Source organism: Panicum virgatum, chromosome 5K (genome assembly GCF_016808335.1).
Source record: "Panicum virgatum strain AP13 chromosome 5K, P.virgatum_v5, whole genome shotgun sequence".
NCBI lineage: Eukaryota > Viridiplantae > Streptophyta > Magnoliopsida > Poales > Poaceae > Panicum > Panicum virgatum.
In genome coordinates this window covers 29,023,637-29,029,737 of record NC_053140.1, presented here as the reverse complement: position 1 = coordinate 29,029,737, position 6,101 = coordinate 29,023,637, and the positions used below count along the sequence as shown (strand labels likewise).

Sequence of the window (6,101 nt, the reverse complement as noted above, 5' to 3'; positions counted from 1 at the left end):
TAAAAAACGCAGACGAAGCGAAGTCTGTCTTCACCGTGCCGGCATTTGTCCGGCCGCCCCGCCTTCCACCACCCTGATAAAGACAGGGTCACAAGAAATTGCTGCAACCGACCGAAACCTTATCAACTGCATCCGTCAAATTAAAGACCTGAGTGGAATTAGTATTCTTGCAGTAGTGCTTATTATCAATCTAGCCAAGCAGTTCCATTATATATGGATGTAGCTAAGGCATACTGATGAGAAAGCCCATAAATAAGTGATGGTACTGGTTTTATGCAGAATTATTGACTTTTTCTCGAACTATATAAAAAGCAACTATATCTTTTTTTGCGAGGAACAGTAATTATCTCTTTTTTATGTAAGATGCGTGTTTGCTACTTATTGGCTACTACGAGTTTCACATATCAACATGTGCCTAACATGGTTTTTATTTTTTATTGTTGTCGGCCTAAACGGCGATTTTCTCATGTATTAGTAAGAATTATTGCCAAACAATATGATGTGACCTCAGTTGGTAACCTGAAACTGCCAAGCGCTACAGGATGTCCTTCATTCTTTTCTGCACCTACTACTCCGTAAATTCATTTTTTTACCTTTTTTCTTTTGCTTTTTCACTGAAAATATCCCTTAGTGCGAACGAAGGCCTAGAGATCCTCATTTAGGTAATATTTCTTTATTTGTGGCCGTTGTTATGTGTAGTTTTGTATCATTAAATATATACACCTTGAACATATTACACTATGTAAGAAAGCCTCGTAGTCGACACGGGTTAACCCACATAGGAGACACGTTTTTTTTGCGCCTCCAAATTTAAGTCCGTGATATGAAGTCATAGCAGAAGCGTCTTTTCACATCTCCTATGAGAGGAATCATTAGAGTCAGAGACGCGTTTTTACAAACCCGCATCGCCTCCAAATTTAAGTCCGTGATATGAAGTCATAGCAGACGCGGTCTTTTCACATCTCCTATGAGAGGAATCATTAGAGTCATAGACACGTTTTTACAAACCCGCATCTCCAATGACCTTCACATAGGAGACGCGCGCGGATTGTTAACCCGTGTCTCCAATGACCATTATAGGAGACACAGGTTGTTAACCGGCGTCTCTTACGACTTCACATAGGAGATGCGGATTGACAACTAGTGTCCCCTATGATGAATGATGAATTCTTAAAAGAAAAAAGGAGGATAGAATATATCCATCTATACACATGTTTTATCCATTCTTTGCATCACAAATTCGCATGCTTTATCCATTATATACATTACAAATGCAGTCCTAATTTATTGAACTCATATAAATCCACTATTATCTTGTGTAGAAATGAAAATAAGACAACATATCACTCGATGCCTATTTCAGCTCAAAGCTAAGTCCAAGAAATAATATTCCCATTTCCTCTCCAACTGCTTTCACCTATAAGAACATGCAAATTCTATTTCATCAATTATTAACAATATAGTAAATAGAAACATGTGCTCAGAAGCAAATAATGAAACAAGGGCGCAAGGGTATTAATGTGAGCCCCAATACCAAGTAAAGTGGGGCAAGTTAAAAACAATGAACCAGTCGAAGCTCAGTTTTATGTTATATAACAGTACAATGACAAACACTATGGGAGATCAATAAACCAGATTAATACTGATAAGATCCAATTAACCACATAATTATGATAGGAACTTCTGATCAAGATTATAATTTGCATGAGAACTAATTGCTACAGTCTACAGTTCTTAGGAGAACCGACCTTGTCTTCAGGCTCACAATTCTATCACATGTTAGAGTGTATTCTGCATCAATAATTTCCTCCTTCAGCTTGAACCTTCTCAAAGATTCTATCTAGAAAAAGTTGAAAGACTAGAGGAAATATTGTATCTGTTGTGCAGAATAAGGACAAAGAACAAATGTAAGTTGATTGCTTACTTCTTCAACCAAAGGGGTACTTGTCTTTTGTATCTTCGCTAGCTTTCTTTTATATTCTGTTTATAGAATAATAACAAGGGTTATTTGGATTGGTACCATTACAACTTTCACAAGTTGGAGATATGCTACTACAATTCATCATATTGGAGATATGCCATTAGGATACCTCTTTCCCCTGCTTGGGCCCACCCGCAGTGTATTCCTTCCTTGTATTTTTCCATATAGACGTTTTTACCCCTCTCTACATCCATCTGGTACCCAGTTTGGCCGCCGCCGCCTGGCTTCGTCTCGCCGCCCGCACACCCCCCCTGCCCCGCGCCCCCTGCCGGTGGCACCCCTGCGAGGACACCGCGCCGTGGGCCCTCCTGGAGGCCGCGCCTGCCGGGCCACCTGGTAGGCCACGCCGCCTGGAAGCCGAGCCACCCCGCTGCCTTGAGGCCGCGGCGCCACCCCGCCTGGCAGCCGCGCCCACCTCGCCCCGAGGCCGCGCTGCCGGGCCTCCTGGAGGACATGGAAGACGGTGAGGACAGGTATACATCTCGAAACTTGAAGGGTACCCAAAATTGAATGCTTATGTCTAAGTAGTGACCATAGTGTAATTTTTTGCGAATTGTTTCTTGCTAGGGTTGGGTTAACAATTGTAGAAATTGATGAATTTGCTACCCTAGAGCCGATTTGTTTCATTCCTCCTGATGATAACAACCAAGATCCAGATCCAAATATGCATGAGAATCCTATTCCAGATAATGTTGAGCAGTCTAATCCTCCTATTAGCCATGCTACCAATCGCACTGCTGAGCTAGATGTACAATTAAATGTAATAAGTCACAAGGAAAAGAAACCTGATTTCTAAAACAAAACTCAAATCTAGTAAGATTATGTGCTTAGTTTAGGCTCTGGTTATAGTTGTACGGATATGCATATGTCCTGCAGAACAAAAAAAGAGAGCAGAACAACACACCGTAGATGACAAGTCCAAATACTTCCTGTACAGATCAACAAACTAGCAACGCATAAGGAATGATGGAGATGTGTATAAACGAAGCCAACAAACTAGCAGCGTAAACATACCACGTCAACAGCCTTCTAGAAATACTCTGTTGCCTTCACAAAATTGTCATTTGCCATTTCTGTGCTTGGAGTGAAGAATCCATGAGGTCTGAGCATTTCGCTGATGGATAAATAAGCAATAATCACTTGAAGTGTTTTGTTCACAATTGCTTACAGAGTATTCATCAGAAGTAAAGATTCAATATGCCCAACACCGATTATTATTGAGTAACAACTTTCTATATACTGTTCGAATTGAACTGGAGATCGACAGGTTAGTGTAGAAGCAGAAGACAAAAGACACCAAAGAGAGTGAGGAATTTTTCAGTTAAGTTTACCTGGAGCGGACCGGAAGTAGTACAGTGAGCGGTTTCGTCGGGCCGGGCTGTAGTAGCAACACGCCTTTCAGCTCATGGCAAGGAGATTACAAAATTTGGTACGAGGAACAGCAATGGCAGATGAATCGCAGACCTATAATTGACATGTGAAGAGATCAAATGAAATACTACGAATGATGAATAAGATCAGTTAGAACATCATGTATCAACAGACGTCACTACTTTCCCACTCGCAATCCAAACAATTTCACCATTCTTCCTTGCTCCAGAAATCAAACTACCAGCTGATCTGCAGGCAAAGGATGCCCATGAACTATGCCCCCCAGCCAAACCCACACGAGCCTTGGATCTCCTCAACGGATCAGAAAGCAAAGCAGATCTGAGGTTACCTTTGTGCTGGACGGACTGCCGCTGGCCCAGCTGGGTGCGTTGCGCAATGGTTTGGCGACGAAGACGATGAACTCGCGGGCGGCGCTGCGCTGGAAGTAGCCGAAGTGACTCAAGAGCACCATCGCCTCCGGACCCGACCCGCCGCCGGACGAGGAGCTCCTAGTGCCGGAGGTCGACGGCTTCAGCTCCAGGAGTGTGGTGATCTTCATCTCCTGATTTGAAGGGAGCAGTTAGGGATCAACACGGCCGCATCAGGACGCTTGCGTGTGGGTCGAGGCTGCATTGACCCTGCGCATGTGCTCGCGGCCCCCCAGTCCCATCCCCACACCACCGGCTGGGGCGGGCTAGGGTTCCGCCGCAGAGCTCCGCCCGCGCCAGCCACCCTCCAACGCCGCCGCCGCCGCCGCCCCCGCCGCCGTCAAACTCCCCGCCTCGGCGCCGGCCCGACCGCCGTCGGCCGACCTCACCGCTCCCACGTCCGTCTCCTTCGCCGGGCCGACCTACCGTAGGCTCTGGGATGGAGAGCGGTAGTGGCGGAAGTCTTGGATCTGTTTACGGACCGATGATGATGACGCCTTCTGGCATTGTTTACCTTCTCGAAGGCGTCATCTTTTTATTTTTTTGAAGGCGACATCTTTCTGCCATTTTCCTCCCTCTCCAGCGAGCTTTCCATGTGAAAACCTTATCAGACCCGGAACAGCTAGACTGCTCACGGACGTGGAATATTCTAAAGTAGGAAGTACCGCATGGGTGCATCCTACCTCTATTGTAACTACCCGTACAGCAGTAGAGCCAGCCTAAGTACAAGGAAACTACCCAATGCATTCGGAGTAGGACTCTAAACGTACTCGGCTAGGACTTTCCATGTAACCCTGCCCCCAAGATATATAAGGGCAGGCAGGGATCCCTCCAGGACATCGAACAATACTAGAGGGAATACAAACCACCACATAGGACGTAGGGTATTACGCTCCAGTGGCCTGAACCTGTCTAAATCCTTGTGTTCCTTGCACTATCGCATTCTGATATTGAAAGTGATCTAGGCCCCTAAGTGGGTTTTGGTGGTTAATGACAAAACACATGTGCGTTTAATCGTGTAATTGAGCATGTGTGCAGGTGGTGAACATGTATAGGTGAATCAAGTGACGATATACGACCCTCGAAAAGGAAATGAAAAAGCGAAGTTCAAGTTTACTCAAGAAATTAGATTTTGAATTTGAAATTTGAGTATAGGAACGCCGTACTATCAAGAGGGACTTAGTTCAAGGGTTTTGATTTAGATCTTGTGCTCAAGAGAACCTATACAAACATTTGTGAGCCACAAAACAACTCAAAGGAGTCATAAACCAAAGATTGTTCCCTGCCTTACCCGGATACTCCGGGTATAGGGCCGGATACTCCGGACCCCATTGCCCGGAGTGTCCGGGTGCTGTTTCTGGGCTGAAAAATCAGAGTTTCCCGGAGTCTCCGGGCATATACCCGGAGTCTCCGGGTACCCTTTCGCCCAACGGCTATTTTTGGGCTGAAGACTATAAATACTCCCTGCATACCCCTTCAGCCCTCCCTCTTGCCACTTTGGACGAACAGAACTCAAACCTAAGCCAAAGAGAGCTCCCTCACTCTCCCTTCTTCATTCTTGAGTGATTCCCTTGAGGGATTTGAGTGAGAAGCAAGCAAGAGCAAGGATTAGTGCTAGTGAGCCTCATTCCCATCTCTTGAGCACTTGGTTTTGGTCAAGCCCGCGGATTCAAGTTTGTTACTCTTAGAGTCTTGTGCTCCTAGACGGCTAGGCGTGCTTGTGATTGCTCAACCAAGATTGTGAGCTGCACAAGAAGTTTGTAATCTCCATTCCTCACCGAGGAATCCATAGTAAGTAACCTTGGGCTTGAGAGGTGATCTCGCCCTCGGGAGAGGAGCATAGGGGTTCTTGAGCACCGTCTCTCGAATCCTTCCTCAACGGAGACGTAGCACCTTCGGGTGTGAACTTCGGGAAACAAATCTTTGTCTCCTTTGTCTTAGTTTACTTGATTTAGTTATCATTTGCTTGTGAGACTTCTTTTCTAGGGTTCGAGCTCGATCTACTCTTTTACGAGTTTCTAGTGAACTTCGTTTGTTGGATATCAACCTTAAGGAACCCCTGGTACTCTTTATCTAGCTCGATCTACTTTTCTTGCAGAGTTACTTGCAGTTTCGTTTCAGGTTGTTCAAACCCGGAGACTCCGGATATAGCTCCGGATACTCCGGACCTCCAAACCCGGAGTATCCAGGCATATACCCGGAGTATCCGGGATAATCTGTGTCTGACCCTTTTGTTAAATGTTTTTAAATTGCAGATTGCCTATTCACCCCCCTCTAGGCATCTTAAGATCCTTTCAATTGGTATCAGATCTTGGCTCTCC

The 6,101-nt window shown here is 45.4% G+C and overlaps 1 long non-coding RNA gene across 4 annotated transcripts; it reads right to left on the bottom strand.

Moving 5' to 3' along the window:
- Window positions 1-1,175: 1,175 nt before the first annotated feature.
- LOC120707056 lies at window positions 1,176-4,227 on the bottom strand. Of its 4 annotated transcripts, XR_005688774.1 has the most exons (7): window positions 3,702-4,225; window positions 3,313-3,445; window positions 2,996-3,095; window positions 2,091-2,425; window positions 1,925-1,980; window positions 1,749-1,840; window positions 1,176-1,417 (listed from the first exon to the last, which is right to left on the bottom strand). It is a non-coding gene; the product is annotated as an uncharacterized LOC120707056 (long non-coding RNA). The 4 variants fall into 4 exon arrangements; XR_005688773.1 differs by having other exon boundaries at window positions 1,749-2,425; window positions 3,702-4,227; XR_005688775.1 differs by having other exon boundaries at window positions 1,176-2,425; window positions 3,313-3,601; window positions 3,702-4,226.
- Between the last annotated feature and the right edge of the window lie 1,874 nt (window positions 4,228-6,101).